General features: G+C 38.5%; 1 long non-coding RNA gene across 1 annotated transcript in view; it reads left to right on the top strand.

The window, feature by feature from the left end:
* The window catches only part of LOC145522604 (uncharacterized), a 140,033-nt gene that overhangs the window by 4,583 nt on the left and 117,138 nt on the right, over positions 1–18,312 (top strand). Inside the window, exon 2 of the long non-coding RNA XR_014066055.1 lies at positions 15,534–15,706. This is a non-coding gene — a long non-coding RNA (uncharacterized LOC145522604). The remainder of the gene's footprint in view (positions 1–15,533; positions 15,707–18,312) is intronic.

Raw genomic sequence — 18,312 nt, 5'->3', positions numbered from 1 at the left:
AGGTAACTAGCATACTAGTTATCTAAAATACCTAAAGTGAAGGGTTCCTTCACTTTGAAGAATGTGATGAGTCACAAACAAGTCATTCTTTCTCAAGATAATAAGAATAACATATAATTATAAAAATTAAGACTTTATGACCCCTGAATAGAAGAGATATTTTTAGTCTTTTTTAAAGTGTTAAAGCAAAGAAGAACTAAAGAGCTTCTTGCTGAAAATGAAAGAGGAGAGTGAAAAAGTTGGCTTAAAACTCAACATTCAGAAAACTGAGATCATGGCATCTGGTCCCATCACTTCATGGCAAATAGATGGGGAAACGATGGAAACAGTGACAGACTTTATTTTTTTGGGCTCCAAAATCACTGCAGATGGTGACTGCAGCCATGAAATTAAAAGATGTTGCTCCTTGGAAGAAAAGTTATGACCAACCCAGCATATTAAAAAGCAGAGACATTCCTTTGCCAACAAAGGTCCATCTAGTCAAAGCTGTGGTTTTTCCAGTAGTCATGTATGGATGTGAGAGTTGGACTATAAAGAAAGCTGAGCGCCGAAGAATTGATGTTTTTGAACTGTGGTGTTGGAGAAGACTCTTGAGAGTCCCTTGGACTGCAAGGAGATCCAACCTAAAGGAGATCAGTCCTGGGTGTTCATTGGAAGGACCAATGCTGAAGCTGAAACTCCAATACTTTGGCCACCTGATGTGAACTGACTCATTTGAAAAGACCCTGATGCTGGGAAGGATTGAGGGCGGTAGGAGAAGAGGATGACAGAAGATGAGATGGTTGGATGGTGTCACCAATTCAATGGACATGAGTTAGGGTAAACTCTGGGAGTTGATGATGGACAGGGAGGCCTGGACTGTCTGTCAGACATGACTGAGTGACTGAACTGAACTGAAAGTGTTAACAGTAAGAGATCTCAGAGGTGATCTGGTTAATGTTTCTCTAGTATTACATAGAAAACAGAACTACTGAATTTTCCTCTAAAATTGGTTTTACTCCCAATATTCTTTATTTTTTGAAAGCCCCTGGCACTCAGCCTATAAGCCTGAAAGATCAGAAATTTAGGAGCTAGCCTTGATTCCCTCCTCTTGTGTGTGTCTGCAATTCCTTCCTCTTACACATGCATGCTCAGTCACTCAGTCATGTCTGACTCTTTGTGACACCATGGACTATAGCCCGCCAGGCTCCTCTGTGCATGGTGTTTCCCAGGCAAGATACTGGAGTGGGTTGTCAGTTCCTGCTTCAGGGGATCTTCCTGACCCAGGGATGGAACCCAATGCCAGGAGTATTGGTAGGCGGATTCTTGATCACTGACTCCCTCCTCTTTACTATTGAGTACTTCCACCTAAATAACACATCACCACCAAGTCTACTAATTCTGACTCTAAAATACGCCTTAAATCTGTCTACCTTTTCCCATTGCCACCACGCTGATCTAATTTATCTTGTTTCTCACTTGGAACTGCTGCCAAGTGAGAGCGGTTTGTGGTAGACTGTATAATACTTCTCCTCCTATCTCCCCAAAGACGTGCTGCGTTAATGCCCAGAATCTGTGAATATGTTACCATACATGGCAAAAGGGACTTTGCCCATGTAATTAAGGTTACAGATCTTCAGATGTTTACATTATCCTGGATTATCTGGATGGGCCCAACCTAATCACATTTGTCCTTAAAGGCAAAGAATATATCTTGGCTGAGTCAGAGAGATGTAATGGAACAAAAAGGAGAGATTTGAAGAATGAGAAAGATTCAACCCACCATTGCTGGCTTTGAAGATAGAGGAAGGAGGCCACAAACCAAGGAATGTGGGTGGCTTCTAGAAGCTGAGAATGTCTGAGCTTACAGGGACAAGAAAACAGGGAGCTCAGCTCTACAGCCATAGGGAACTGAATTCTGCCAACAACCTGAATGAGCAAGAAATTAATTCTCCCCTTGAGCCTCCAGAAAAGAATGCAGTCCTGATGATTGTAGCTTAGTGAGACATGTCAGGCATCAGACCTGCAGAACTGTATGATAGTAAATTTGTATTGTTTCACCCACTGAGTCTGTGATAGTTTATTCTAGCAGCAATTGAAAACCAATACAGCTTCTCTGAATTCTTCCTAAGTATTCTTCTAGCTCTTAAAACTCTTCTTCCCAGGATAGCCAGAATGAACTTAGAAAACAAAACACCAACAAATTTTGGGACTTCTCTGGTGGCCCAGTGGCTAAGATTCTGTGCTCCCAATGCAGGGGACCCAGGTTTGATCCCTGGTTAGGGAACTAGATCCCACATGCCACAATGAAAAGATCCTGCATGCTGCAACTAAAGATCCCATGTGTTGCAACCAAGATTGAAGATCCTGAGTGCTGTAACTAAGACTTGGTGCAGCCAAATAAATTTAAAAGATATATATATATGTGTGTTTTTGTTTTGTTTGTTTGTTAGTCACTCAGTTGTGTCTGACTCTTTGCGACCCCACGAACTGTATGTAGCCCGCCAGGCTTCTCTGTCCATGGAATTCTCCAGGCAAGAATACTGGAGTGGATTGTCATTCCCTTCTCCAGAGGATCTTCCTGACCCAGAGATTGAACACTGATCTCCTGAATCGCAGGCAGATTTTTTCATATTTTAAAAAATAAAACAAAATTTTGTCAGATGACTTCCCAGTTGAAACTCCTTTCCATTGTGCTTAGAATAAAATCCAAGCTCTTTTCTGTGACCCAGAAGCCCTGCATGCCCAGTCTCTCCAGTCCTGAAGTCAGTCCTCCTCTTCCATCTCACTGGCCTTTTGATTCTCTGAACTTGTTAAGCAGTTTCACACCCTGGGGTTTTCACAGATGCTTAGTGCTCTTCACATACAGTCTCTTTATCATTCTCCAAATATCTTCTTAAATGATGCTAGTAATATTTAATGACATTAGAGAGGCCAAAGTGGCTTTTTCTCACTATCCCATTTAAATATGCTCCATTTTTCTTTATTTTACATTTAAAAAATTATTTATTTCCTTCATAGTACTCTTAACACAAAATCACATTTATTTATTTTTTGCATATTTATTGTCTGTTATCTCAACTAAACTCTAGGCTCCAGGGAAACAGGGATGATGTTTATTTTTGTATTCTTAATACCCAGTGTGTTGTCTAGCACATAGTAGTTGCTCAATAAATAGTTTTATGAGTAAATAAATGGATATTGCTTCCATGGGATGTTTGTAGACACTTTTCCAGGGAAATGGTTTTAGAGTCAAACAGGTTTGGGAAATTCAAAATTAAACCCAGTTAAATAGATCTTTTTACTGCTAGACTTTGCTGAGGCTTTAATTTGCAAGCAGATTATCCACTGCTAATGGGTCATTAGTCTCTAAATGGGAGCAACTGTTTGTAGCTTTTCTCCTATTTATTTGACCTGGAATTTCTTTTGCTTGGGGCATCTCTTAGGACAGGTATTCTGTGATATGTTATTTGGCAAATGCCAATGTATTTCAAGATCCCCACTTTCTTTTTTGGGTGTGCACCATGCAGCATGTGGGATCTTAGTTCCCCGACTAGGGATCAAACCTGCACCCCCTGCATTGAAAGTGTGGCATCTTAACCATTGGACCAGGGAAGTCCCAAGATCGTCACTTTCTAGACAGGGAAACTGTGGCCCAGGAAGATTCTCTGACTTGTCTAGGTTTATTCTGTGAGTTTTTGTAGCAGTCAGGGCTTTCATGAAAGTCTAAATTTTTAAGAATGTCTGTAGCATCTTTAAACGATTAGCTGAATCAATAAGGAAAGTATTGGTTTAGAGTGAAAATTATAGACGAGAGTTAGAGCAGACTGTATCAAGAAATTTGGCCTTCTTTGGAAATTGCTATTTTTTGGTAAAATACCACAACAGAGAAAAAGTTATTCAGATCCCATAATTTAAAATTTAAAAATGCTACCACACCCCTTAACCCATGCCCAGATCAAAACAAAAATTCATACAATCTAGATTACTCTAGCTGCCCAGGATAGGAAGAAATCAGGCAAGGTCTGACTTTTATTTACCTCCCTGATTGCTATGTTCTTGTGGAAATTTTTGTGTGGGAATTCTGAGAGTGTCTGAGAGTAGAATCCAGATGTTCACTTTCAACATAGGGAATGAGTTGAGTGTTTAAGTGCCTGGCTTTGGAATCCTACAGCTGTGGGTGAGAGACCTCCCTCCATGTCTTACCACCTGTCACTTGTGGTACATTATACCAAACCAGTCCAAGCCTCTCTTTTCTGCAAACAGAAATAATATTAATTCCATCTCATAGAATTGTGAAGATGAGACGATGCATATAAAGAGCTCAGCACATTGCCTGGCCCCAACAAACACTTGTAAATGTAAATTAGTATTTTTAGGAGAAAGCTGTTGATGAGCATTTGTGGGATTTTTGAAAATACTGAGATAGGTTTCACAGTTGCCCACAGTTGTCCATTGATTGATTCAAGGTCTCCTTGTAAGACTGTGGAATTTGCAAACCATGACCTCTGCCTTAATTTTGAAAAATACCAGATAAGAAAGAATAGAGTCCACATAAAGTTTCCATCTAGTTCACTTCCTGATCACTTAGTATATTGCCTGTAAATGTTGAGTAAGATTGTTGGATCTAATTCAGCATAAACACACACTGGTCATGATTTAATGATAAGCAGCATAGTTAACACTTTGTATCACTAACGGGTTGTTTTTCAGCTTTGCTAGGGCAGATACAGAGTGCCTTTATCAGGGTTTAGAGCAGTCTTCTTCCTAAGGCGTGGTCTTTCTAGGGTCTGTCAAATGCTCAGAGTGTCTAGTGAGGTCTTTCTACTTGACAGATTGAAACTTGAACATTTCCAAATCTTGTGGGAACTGTGGTAGTTGTTCAGCCCATAGGTCCCTATAGTTGTTCTTTCCCTGGCTTTGTGGAGGCTTGTTCTGTGCATCTGTTGCCTAGTATTCAGCCTGAGACTCAAGAGGGCCCCTGTGCAGATTTCTGGAACTCCTTTTATTTCTTTATAGCACTTTTTTCAAGTTGGAATTGTATATTTGTACAAACAAATTACACAGCCCCTTTCTGTCTAGCACCATGCCCCATGAATTCCAGCTGCCTCAGTGGCCTTGAATTCTGATCTGTTTCCTCCTGCTCCACACTGAGATCTGCAAAGTACTTCCAGGCTCACCTTGTTCATTTTCCATCTTTCAGGGATCAGATTTTGCCTGTTGTCCAACATCTGAAAACAGTTATTTCATATGTCTTGTCAAGTTTAATAATTTTAAGAGGAAAAGTTTCTCTGTGGTGACCAGAAGCATTTGTCACTCTGTTGTGTCTGACTCTTTGCGACTCTGTAGACTGTAGCCTGCCTCTGTCCATGGGATTTTCCAGGCAAGAATACTGGAGTGGGTTGCCATTTTCTTCTCCAGGTGGCCAGAAGTGGAAGTCCTTTTCCATTTTTAGTCCTCATTACCTTACCACAGGATCTCTATAATGAAGAATCTCACCTCAGTGCTGTAGTGGTGAGAGATTTGCTTTCATGCCGTACACTTTTATCAAGTTTCTCTTAGGACTAAGGGTCTGAGCAGGACAGGTGTTGAGTATGTATCAGAGAATCAGTCTATCATCGAGAACAGAACAAAATTAACTCATCAGTAACTGAAGGAGTACATGTAGCTGTGTGCTTGATATATTTAAGAATCCAGATCATATAGATGATAGCCCATGTGATGGGTTCATTTCTGAACTCTTTTCTAATAAACCTTTATTTAAAAAAACTTCTTGATTATATTGGTGGTAATTGGAATCATTGTAATCTATGCTTATTTCCATGCTCTAAAGCTAGAAAGACTTGAATCTATCAGAAAAGGACAGGGCTTTCCTATGAGCAAAGAACCTTCAAGGCACAGAGTCATGTAAGAAGGCTTCTTTTCTTTAGTCATCAGAAGCGCATTAATTATAATGAAATAAGCTAATAATATGGGACTTCCCTGGTGGCTCAGTTGGTCAAGAATCCCCCTGCAATGCAGGAAACAACCTGCAATGCAGGAGACCAGGGTTTGATCCCTGGGTCAGGAAGATTCCCTGGAGAAGGAAATGGCAACCCATTCCAGTATTCTTGCCTGGAAAATTCCATGGACAGAGGAGCCTGGTGGACTACATTCCATAGGGTCACGAGAATCGGATACAACTTAGTGACTAAACCAACCAGTCAACAAAGCTAATAATATATTTCTATGCCAGTTTCTTCATATATTAACTTGAGTGAGACAATCATATATCGGTATCTTTCACAAAGAAGTATCAACAAGAATGGGCTATTTCTTCCCATAGTATGACTAGGTGAAGAAAAATGCAATAAAATATGATTTAAAGGGCCTAGAGGCTTTCAGTCATCTTTTTGCTTAATATATAAAAAATAATATAAAAATTGAAAAAAACTCAAGAAAAATAATTAGTTTGTTTTTCTTCTTGGTAGGTGGTAGGGACCCACTGGTGAGAAGATGTTCATTAGTAGGTTTTTGCTGCAAAGAATGTTTGCTGGCATCAGTGTAGAATGTTTAACTTTGCTTGCAAGTGATATTGCCTGTATCATGAATAACTATGAGGAAAACACAAAAGGAAAATTCCTAAATTTAAATTTGCTTATGTATTGCAGGTCTGTGTTTCAAGTGTCTAATGCCTATTAATTCAAATGCCATGATTTTCTTTTCTTCTCCATGATCATTTTGACTTGGATGAGTTTGGAAAAGCATTTGCAAGAAGATAAAACATCTTTGTTTTATAACTGGTCTGTGGGTCTACTGACTCTAGCCTTCCTAGGGCCTTGAACTTTGAGAATTTCCTATCTATTTGTAACTTCAAATAATCTTTAAAAAGGAAACTGCTTTGATGTTTGCCTTTTCATTCTTTTGAGCATGTAACTTTCTTATGCTAATTGTCTATATAATAATGTGCAGTCATCTAATGTAGATGATGGGGTAGTTGGTATTATCCTCCTTTTACAGAGGAGGAATCAGAGATATGGAAGGATTTTGGAATTTGCCCATTGTCACCCACGGACAATTAAGTGTCCTGATCAGAACTGGGACTAAAGAATGAGCACTGGTTGAATAGGAGGAAAAGACTTAATTGTAGTTCTTCTCTTTCCTCAATTTAGGCTAATTTCTTACCTGAGCCTTATTTTTCTCATTTATAAAATACTGGGATAGGATAGGCAAGCTCCCAGGGCCTTTCAGCTCTGACATGTTATGGTCATTTGACTCCCTTTGACTTTTCTCCCAGAGTACATTGCTTCCTTTGGCTTTTATCTGTAAATACCTGGATCACATTTGATTTGCATTTCTCCACTCTGCCTGTGCCCCAGTGATACATTTTTTTTTGGACTGTAAGTAGTTTTTCTGAAGAGCTTAAAAGAAAAAAAACATTTAGTCACCTAGCCTGTGTTAACTGTGATTTAGAAGCTGTCTGGTTGACTTTCTTTCTCATTACTCTTTTAATATTTTACTATTGTAATATATGGTATTTTTATTACAAATTTACCTATGCTCATGTAGTTCAACTAAAGTGTTGGAAAAGCCATCACTTATTTTCAGATACCGTCACCTGCAAATCCCTAAGTATTCACCATTGTTTTCATTACTAATCACTTTTGTGATCATGGGTCTCATACTAGCCTTATTATAATGTAACAAGGGAAGGTAATCAATAACTTACCTTCCTTACAAACATGAGGCTAGAAGAGAAAACTAAAGAATGGTTATTTCCATGCTGTTTTTTATACTCCTGAACTTAAGGACATTAAGTTGAAGTATTTCAAGATAAAATATGTGCTTCAAAGTCTTCAAAATAATTTAAAAATATAATTTAAAATAATGAAGAACTGCTTAGACTATTGGACCTTTCAACTACGTTATGAAATGCATACCAAAGTTTGGCCTTTTTGGAGCCCACTTCCAGACTTTTCTGTGACTGATAAGTCTCTACTTTGCTATTAAAATTGTGATTTCAGTTTCAGACAGTTGAGCCATAAATTGCTGAGATCTGGGATAAATGGCCAATTATATTAGAACAAATGTCTATTGTTTTATTTGCGGAAGGGGAGAGTTCACTGTACTACTTACTTAGAGTGATTATTTCAAATTTTCCTCCTGAAGAAAAAGTCCATGCCATATTTGTGGAAATGGTTAAGTGACCACAGGAACGAAGAATTCGGGGATGATTTAGTGCAGATCATCTTGCAGGTTTCCCGGCATGTGCGTTTTGAACAGTCCTATGTTGTGTCCAAGTTTGCCAAAGTGTGTAATCTGTGAACGATTGAGGCAAAATCAAAATCAGAAACCTAGGAGAGTAATATTGTTTTGGAATTGTTAAGCAAAAGACCTTGGTTTGGGTTGTTACGTCTGGAACCAAAATGTCACATGTGGCATACATCACTTGAAGTTTATTATTTTAACCTTTAGTCCTCCTTGTTGAAAATTTATGCTATTCAGTGCCTCGCATCCCGGTGTAAGCATTTCTTTTCTATTGTATGTGAGTCTGTGCCAGCTACATGGTGAGCATGGTGAAACCATAGCTTGGATGGCTAGAAGGGCCCCTCTGTGGTTCCACCCTTTTACTGGAACTGCCAAACCCAATAGGTTCGAGGGGGTGCTTAAAAATGAAGGCATGGCACCAGGTAATTGAAACCATTCCCTACACATCTGGGGAAAAACCCAATCTAGTCACACTCTCTGCTGAAAAAGAAATCATCCCATGCTATTTCCAGGAGTTGTAGGAAAGTAAAAGTGGTGTCATTTTACGTTTACAGAAGCATTTAGCATTTTCTCGGACAGACTCAAAAGCTTGTGGTTACAAAGTGTGAAATTCTTATTAAAATTCCTCATGAAATCAACAGAACCCATATCTGGCAATTGTTCCAAGGCCTCCTTTCTTTCCATTTGTACATTGTGGCAATTATCCCACTGATCCATTCTCTTCTCCATAGCAAAGAAACCTACCCTACTTTCCCATTCATTTGCTAATTTGTCCTAGTCAGGAAAATTTTAATTTGTCATTCATGGTAAGTTCACCCTCAATACCATGGCCTCCTTTCTGCTGGCAAGAGGCAGATTGTCCTCTGGGATTAAGAAGCAGTGAACTTTCAATGGTTGTGACCCCAACAGAAGAGATAGGTATGATGACGGGGAGTGTGTGTTTTGCTTTTAGATCTAAATAAAGATTTACGGATTCAGAATTTGATATCCTTGTGCAGAATTGTGAACCTTCCACATGCAGTCCAAAGTTACTTGCCAGCAATGGATTTATATGTCCTCCAATGTTTCGTGTCACTTTCTGTGATAATAGTAATACGACATTCTACTGTTTCTAAGCTTCTTTCACTATCATGGTTATTCTTACAATAATAACTTATGGGACAGATGGGGTAGGAATTGTTTCTTCCACTTTGAAAATGAAGATCTTGAGGCTCAGAAAAGTTAATAGCTTACTCAGGTCACACAGCTTGTGAAAATAGGACTTAGCTGTCAAACAGATCTTCTTGCTTTGAATCCTATGTTCTTTCCATTAGCATGTGGTGCCTCTTAGGTTTCTTACATCTTCTCACCAAAGAAAATTTTATTTTGGACAAGTTTTCAAAGCAGTTTTGATGGAATATGTTCAAATGCTATTTACATGGAACTGACAGCATGGAAATGTGCGATTTCTCAATCAGGATGGTGCCTGTTATCTTGGAATCCTGGAACTGTCGAGGATCTGTGTAAAATGGTTTCATCCTTCTCTGTTTGTCTAAGCACAATAATTTGCTTGTTCTTCTGCTCTTGTACATCCTTCTATTTTATAATATAGGTAGTCGTGTATCTGTATATTTCTAAATCTCAAATGTAAGCTCCTGATGCCCAATTATCATCATATTCATCTTTGTATGCTTCATTGAACTTTTTTCCAATGTCTTGCATGACATAAATACTCCGTGAATATTTAGTAAAAAGAATCAAAGATGAAATAGCAGGGTTTTAAGAGTCCAGGTGTACTTCTGTGTACCATTTATATCAGTCCTGGCCAGTATAACTTTCTGCAGTGATGGAAGTGCTTCATATTTGAGTTGTCCAACACAAGAGCCATTAGTGGCTAATGTGATTCGGGAACAGACTTTTTTAATTTGTTTAAAGTAATTTAAATTTAAATAGCTGCATGTGGCTGATGGTTACCATATTAGACAGTGTAGTTCTAAATTTTCATGTATTTGAATGTTGTTGGATCTCTCAAATCTGACTGTATTTAGGTCCCTCCATATACAGGTGATTTTCACTATGTTTTTGATGGGGCTGCAGAGCCAGTAAGGTGATGAAGGGTACACAGAGACTTTCTCTTGCACCTGAGGTGGAGGTCCTCCCTGCCCTTTAAGCCTCCCTCCTGCCGCTCCCTGTCCTGGAGTGTTTTCTGGAAAGCAAGAGTGACTTGTCTCTTGGAGTTGCAAAGTGTTGGAATGGGCTCAAGGAGATGACCGTGGGAATTTCTCAGTTCTCGAGGGTCAATGATATTTTGTCTGGATCTTTAGGAAAGAAAATGTCCATCATTTCCAAAAAAAAGCAAGTCTACAGTCAGAAGAAAGAGGAGGGTAGGCAGCTAACATTTGTCCAACAGATTTCCTCATACACAGTCTGGGTGGTGCTCCACTTGGACTAAGAATCTTTAGGCTTTGCCTCTCTCCTTAACACAGAAGGCTGTATACATCACCCGTAACCATTAAGTTCTGCATTTCTTCTCATTATGAAACTTTTAAATTCCTGCTCTGAAGATGTTAGCTAGGAATTAATAGAAAAATCTCCCCCCATTGCCCTTCCCCAGCAGTAGCAGAAACTGCCCAGGAAGAGAGGGATGCTGTTCATGCAGGGTGGACCCTTTTGATCTCCCCGGCTTCTAAGAACCCCTGTTCCTCACCCTGTGGCTTCAGCTAACTGCTCTGGAGGAGGCAAAAGGTTAAACACAGAGAGAGGCAGGAGTGAAGTGGCAGCCAAACGGGAGAGCCCAAGTGGGTCATTGAGTAGGTATCTATGTGTTATGATGTGATTCTGGTGACGAGTCCTTTCTCAGGATGTCAACAGGTTTATAAAAACAGAGTTTTGAGATCTTTGTGCTCTATTAGAAGGAAAACAAATATTTAGGAAATGGCAATAGGTGCATTGTTAGTAGCTACTATCAGTGAATCCTAAATTTCAGAATTAAAACTTGAGATTTAAGGACTGGCATCATTATTTGTGAAAGGACTCAAGAGTAGCTATTGAGATTCAAAAAGTAGGATCTGCCCTGAGGTGCTTACTAGCTAGGGCTGACAAAACCAGTAGATATTAATATTCTGTATTGTATATGAAAGTGCCACTTAAAGCTGTTTTTCCTTTTAAAAAATATGTTCAGATTAACATTTCAACTTTTTTCCTTTTTCTGGTGGAGGTGGGAGGTAAGCATTATCTGTCCCTTTCGGCATAAGACAAAAGCAAATCACAGACAGGGAAGTGACCTGGCTAAGCTCTCAGAGTAGTCATGTCTCTATATACACTGGCATTTGAACAGGGAGCTTCAAACCCAGCAGCCACCAAGCTGGCCTTTCTCCTCAGGAGTAAGATGACAGCTCCAATCTCTTAGCAGATGTAAAGGATCTTGTGTATATAGAATACATAAGGAAATGTGCGGAGGAGGGAAAAAGACTCAGTCTGGTAAAGCTTATGGAGAGAAGACAAATTACCTGGATTCGGTTCTAATTCGCTGAACTTTATTTTTAATAAGCTTTTGTTTTTGAAATAATTTTAAATGTATAGAAAAGCTGCAAAGATAATACAGATGGTTCCCATATAAATGTCATCGTTTCCCCTGATATTAGCATTTTATATTTGATTTCTTTAATTTTGCAGTCATTTTGAATGCATGCATGCATGTATGCTGTCTCTCAGTCGTGTCCAACTCTTTGCGACCCCGTGGACCTGCCAGGCTCCCCTGCCCATAAAAGTCTCCAGGCAAGAATACTGGAGTGGTTTGCTGTATCCAGGGGATCTTCCCTACCCAGGGATCAAACCTGTTCCCCCTAAATGCATGAGTACCCCTTAAATAGAGCCTTGTCTACAAGTGGGTTTGTTTCTATCACTTTCCTATAACATTTTCCAAAAATTGACTACCAAGAGAGAATAACCTATATATCTGATAAGGATTCAATAATTGAACACTAAAATTGCTATTATAAAGTCACTGGAGGGTTTTACCCACAGCTACCATTGCTAGGAAAGGGGAAGGAAGAGAAGAAAAAAGAATATTTGATAGTATAACAGGAGAAATAACTTTCAAATGAAAGGAGAGCCTTTTCTGGTAACTTTCAGTCCAGAAGGCACTCTTCCTCTCAGGAACCACTGAGGCTTTATAGCAGTGTTGCAATGATAGACAATTTTGCAAACAGCATTTGATTAAATAAACATCAAAGAAGATATGTATTTCCCCAAATCCTTGGATTTGTTGAACTATAAATAGAAACAGAATTAACTAGGACTAGAAAAATGTGGTTGATAGTGGAGGTTCAGGAGGGAGGAGCCATGGGTGTATCTATGGCTGATTCTTATTGACGTTTGACAGAAAACCACAAAACTCTATAAAGCAGTTATCCTTCAATTAAAAAATAGTGGCAAAAAAAGTTAAAAAAAATTGGTTGATAGCGATGCTCAGCTTTCAAGTTGGGACTCTGAGCAATTGCAGACTGAGTGAGGGATTTCTACAATGCTTACAAGGAGGTGAATCATAGGTTCGTGGAGGATATGGAAGGACGTGGGACCCAAGAAGGTCAGAGTGCTGCAGAGCAGTGCCATTGATGAAGAGTGCACGGGAAAGACCCAGCCTGGGTTTCCCCGTCGTTCAGTGAGGAGCCACTGACACTACGTACTGGACTAATACAGCAATTGTATTTGTTTATTTTTTGAGTTCCTTAAATTTGCATTTATGCTTAAGCAAAAAACTATGCAAGAAAGGATATGACATTTCTAATATTCGACCATTTTTATCCCTCAAACTGGGACTTCTGTATTGTTCCCCCTAATGCCTAGTAAATTAAAAGCGGCTAATTAAAAGATTTTTCGCTTGGTTTCACTTTGTTTTTGTTGGGTTTTTTGAACCTGAGAGTAAAGAACAGTTATTTGAGCTAGAAAAATGCAACTGACATTTGCTATGAGAATACCTAGAATAGGTAGACAGATGAGCAGACCCTTTGACAAAATGCAGTCTTCCTGTGTGTCAGGCATTGATATTAATTTTATATTTTCTTCCCAGGATTAAATTGGTTGTGTGTATTTAGGTTTGTGAATTTTATAGATTTAGTAGTATGCACCATTTCCCCCACTCCCAGGGATCTAAGAAAAAATATCTGAAAAAACGATTACTTATCATTATATTTAATTTTCAACCATAAGGTGGCATCACATCACATGTTATGTCAAAGAAGCCTACTTTTTCTGTTCACTGAAATGACTAAGCTCTGCACATGCCTTTAAGTTATAGGTGTAACATATTGTTGAATTTTGAAGTTTAGAAGCAAATATTGGAAGCTGGCATCTTCATATAGGGGTTTAGCATTTTTGTCCTTATATTTGATCTTTTTATATTATGTCTGAGAAGTTAGTAATAGAATAAGCTATTACTATATTAGCTAATACTATGTTTTGCCTCATTAAAATATGTAAGGCAGTTTCTTGCATATATAGAAGCTTCTCAAAAATATTCACTGCATGATTAAATTAAAATATTCCTTTAATAGGCCTTACCCTCAGGAATTCATTTTCTCATTTGTCAAGTTGAATTTACAGCACACTTTTATTGCTATGACCCATTTCTTACCAGAATAAGAAGCTTATTTTCTTGAAGAAGTTAAACCCAACTGAACACATTTAATTTCCCTACTATCCTTTAAAAACACATTACTTTTTCAAAAACATACCGCTTTTCTTTGCTTAATTAGAAATGTCCAGGAATTGCAAATTACGTAAATATGCTGGTTTACTTTCTCTAGTTGGTTCATTGAAAATTCTAGTTTAGTTTTGAAAAACTGAATAGAAATTTTGCTTCATTTTCCTCTGTAAAACATTTTGTACCTTTGTAGAAAATGTTATAAACACTTTCTATATAAAACCTCTCTTTCTTCAGATGGAGTGATTTTGTTCTTGAAACTCTTTTGTGTGTGTGTGTGTGTGACAGAAGTTTTATTACAGTAAAAAAGGACAGAGGCAGCTTCTGACATAATCATCAAAAGGGGGATGGAGAGTGCCCCCCACCTCGCTAGTCGTTTCAGTTCAGTTCAGTTCATTTCAGTCACTCAGTCGTGTCCGACTCTTTGTGACCCCATGGATTGCAGCACACTTCCCTGTCCATCAGGTTTCCCTGTCCATCACCAACTCCTGGAGCTTGCTCATACTCATGTCCATTGAGTCGGTGATGCCATCCAACCATCTCATCCTCTGTCAGCCCCTTCTCCTCCTGCCTTCAGTCTTTCCCAGCATCAGGGTCTTTTTCAGTGAGTCCGTTCTTCGCATCAAGTGGCCAAAGTATTGTATTGGAGTTTCAGCTTCAGCATCAGTCCTTCCAATGAATATTCAGGACTGATCTCCTTTAGGATGGACTGGTTGGATCCCCTTGCAGTCCAAAGGACTCTCAAGAGTCTTCTCCAACACCACAGTTTAAAAGCATCAATTTTTCGGGGCTCAGCTTTTGTTATTATAGTCCAACTCTCACATCCATACATGACTACTGGAAAAACCATAGCCTTGACTTTTGTTGACCTTTGTTGGCAAAGTAATGCCTCTGCTTTTTAATATGCTGTCTAGGTTGATCATAGCTTTTCTTTCAAGAAGCAAGCGTCCTTTAATTTCATGAGTGCGGTCACCATCTGCAGTGATTTTGGAGCCCCCCAAAATAAAGTCTTTATTCCTATGGCTAAAGTTGCTAGTCTTATCAAGGCCTTATATACTTTTACCAGACCCACTCTCACAACATACATCTTAAGAAAGCAAGATTAGTCAGAAGGTTCTTGTTAAGGAGAAACATATCCTCAAGCAAGTTACATTGTTGTTATATAATCATTAGTACAGAGCTTAAAGAAAAACATACCCTTGAGCAAGAAGAGTTGTTTTGTTGTCTAATCATTAGCTCTGGGCTTAAAGAAAAAATGTCTTTTGTGACTAAGACAAAAGAATGTAGAAATAAAAGTTTGTCCTTTTCTTCTCCTCTAGAACGCTGGACCCCTTTCTCCTCCTTGAGAGCCCTGCACCCCTTCTTCCTTGAGGGCCCCACAGACTCCTTATCAGCCTACTTAAGAATTGTTCTTGGAACTCTTTGTTTATGGTTTGTGGGAAGTTAGTGCCACTTGGTTTGCAGGGAATACTCCCACAAGGTGTGTTGCAAGGCACCTTAGAAGTTTAGTTAGGAATTTGGAGGTTGCAATAATAAGACATCTCTCTAAATGAGTGAGAGCGATGTTTCTATTAAATTGATTGAATTGATTCCATGAATTGACATTTGACTTTAACTGTTCCAGGTAATTCGCCTACCAGTGCAGGAGACGCAAGAGATGTGGGTTCGATTCCAAGGTCGGGAAGATCCCCAGGAGAAGGAAATGGCAACCCTCTCCAGTAGTCTTGCCTGGAAAATTCCATGGACAGAGGAGCCTGGCGGACTACACTCCATGGGGCTGCAAAGAGTCGGACATGAGTGAGCACACACTAGATGTTAAATCTCCCTTTTCCCCCCTCATTGGAGCTATGATTTAAAAATAACTATTTCTCTCTTCTGTAAATAAAAGGCATTATATCCTTACTATTTTTTGCTCAGAACTTAAGTGAAAAGTCAAAGTGAAACAAACAAGGTAGTGTAAAATAGAGTGAGGAGGTATTTATAGGAAGAGGTTAAGGTTAGGGAAGGCATGTTTGAAAAGATGACCTTGGTATAAGCTGAGTTAGAGCCAGCCCTGTACATTTGGCCTTGATTTGGTTGGGTGGAGGACGTGATGGTTGTGGTCGAGGAAAACATTCCAGAAAGTGACTAGCCTGTGTGAAGGCTGTGTGTTGGGAAAGAGCTTAGTATGTAACAGAGAGAAGAAACAGAAATAAGGACTGTGTGGCTAGAGCCATGGAATTACAGAAACTGAGAGTGTGGGAAGGTGAGTTGGCAGGGTGGGTTAGTACCATGGTAAGAACTTAGGATCTTTTAAATGCAATAGAAAGCAAATGAAGAGTTTTAATTAGGGAAGTTACCTGATCTTATCTCCATTTTTAAAAGATCACTCTGGTTCATCAACAGTGGAATAGATAAATAAGTTGTGATATACTCATACAATGATATACTCTATGATATACTCATAGCGAGGAGAATGAACGGTTGCTGCTTCACACAATAGCATGAAACAACAAGCCAACCCAAATGCATTGTTGAGTGAGAAAATCAAATACAGCAAAGAGCACACTGTGTGACAGCATAAGGGTCTTTTCCAATGAATCAGTTCTTTGCTTGTTACCGTTTCTGTATTAAAAATGCTAACTCTTGGTTTTGTATATCTTTTCTTTATGATATTAATAGTAAAAACTTGAGATTTTACCTGGGGACAGATACTGAATCCCTTCTATTCAAATAACCACATTACTTTTTCTATGATGAGTTATATTATGTTTTTTTTTGTATATTACCTATTCTAGGATTCATGTATCAAAACTAGGAGTAGTAGGAGTAACTGACTAATTAACAATAGTATTGTATTCTACTTTGCTGTAAAGATGGTGAAAACAGGTAAAAAAAAAAAGGCTGTTTTAGAACCTGCTATGTTTTCAAAGTCAAGAGTTAAGTCTTTGTATCATATAAAGTATAAATTGCATTTGATCGTTTGGATGTTAAATAGCAAGTTTATCAGTCCCCCTCACTGCCCTGCTTAAGAAATAAGGTAAGTTTTATGTCTGTTTAGGTAACCTTGCATGGCTTGTCAGATTTCTGAAGAGAGGCATGGGATGAAGAGGCCCCTGACTGGTACAGTAGGGGTTCTTTAAGTTGTGAGCACTGAAGTGTCTTAGCTGGGCTGCTGAGATGTACAAAGATGGCTGCACAGTGAATTCTGACCCTGTAACCCTTTCTATTGAAATTGAATCTTCAGATTCATATCCATCAAATTGACATGTGATAGTCTGAGGAGAAAACAATGTTGGAAATGGTCTATTGAAAGTAATTTACTCCCTCATCTATCATGTTCTCAAATGGTCTGCATTTGAGCAAAGCAGTGGGAGTATAATACCCATATTCTGAAAGTTGAGAAGGTCTAGGGAAGGGGACTTTCATTTTATTCTTTCTTTCTCTCTCTATATATATATTCACACAAACATAAGGTAAAAGTAGAAGAGGTAAATGACATTTTAAATTTATATTATATTTATATATAGTGTATATATATGTATATATAAGTATACACACACACATACATATATATGTATGTATATATGTATATATATATATATATATGTTTTAACCAGACTTCCACATATCAGAAAAGGAGAAAATTATGCCTCCTGGTTACTATTAGGGTTTCAGAATGTACAGATGGAAAATAGTTAATGGAAACCACCCCGATTAGATTTATTTTGCATTGTGCTTCACTGAGTACAGAAGTCATTTAGAATGCTTTAATTTTTTTCCTTTGAGAGTATCACAAAATATAACCTCCAAAACAGGGGTGGGGTAGATGAGGGGAAAATGATCTGCAAATGTTTGCTTGAAAGATGCACTTTCCTGCTTAGTTATAGAGTGAAATCGATACCAGCCTCCAGATTTGTTGACCTGTTCGTGAGATGGAAACTAAAATGTGAGAAAAAATGGAAGTTCTCCCCAATGATAGATTTTTTCCTCTTTCACATGCAGCTAGTGTGAACAATCTAATGACTTGCAAGATCTGCAGACCTCTATATAGTGCTGAAGAATGTCATGTGGAGAAAGGGCATGCTTTACCTATATCACTGTGCCTTAATCTTCTTAGATTTTTCTACAAAGAAATCATATTAATCAAATTGCCTTTCTGCTGTATGAAAGGTGAAGACTGACTAATACTTGACTTTGGGTGAAATTGGATATAGAAGAAAATCCTGACTTGAAATAATACCAGACTTTTTATAATCCTGTGTTGTTGGAGTCTTAGTTCAGGATTGCAATTTTCACCTCAGGTTTTGTAAAATTTCAGAGTCCTGCCAGCGAGCCAGATAGGTACTGAACACTTTTTAGAGGCAAAGCAAAACAAGACAAAACAATAACAAAACTCAAAACAAAAAGAACAAAAACAAAAC

Source organism: Giraffa tippelskirchi, chromosome 10, assembly GCF_054371585.1.
Source record: "Giraffa tippelskirchi isolate mGirTip1 chromosome 10, T2T-mGirTip1v1.2.pri, whole genome shotgun sequence".
Lineage (NCBI taxonomy): Eukaryota > Metazoa > Chordata > Mammalia > Artiodactyla > Giraffidae > Giraffa > Giraffa tippelskirchi.
This window is presented reverse-complemented; position numbering and strand designations above follow the sequence as displayed.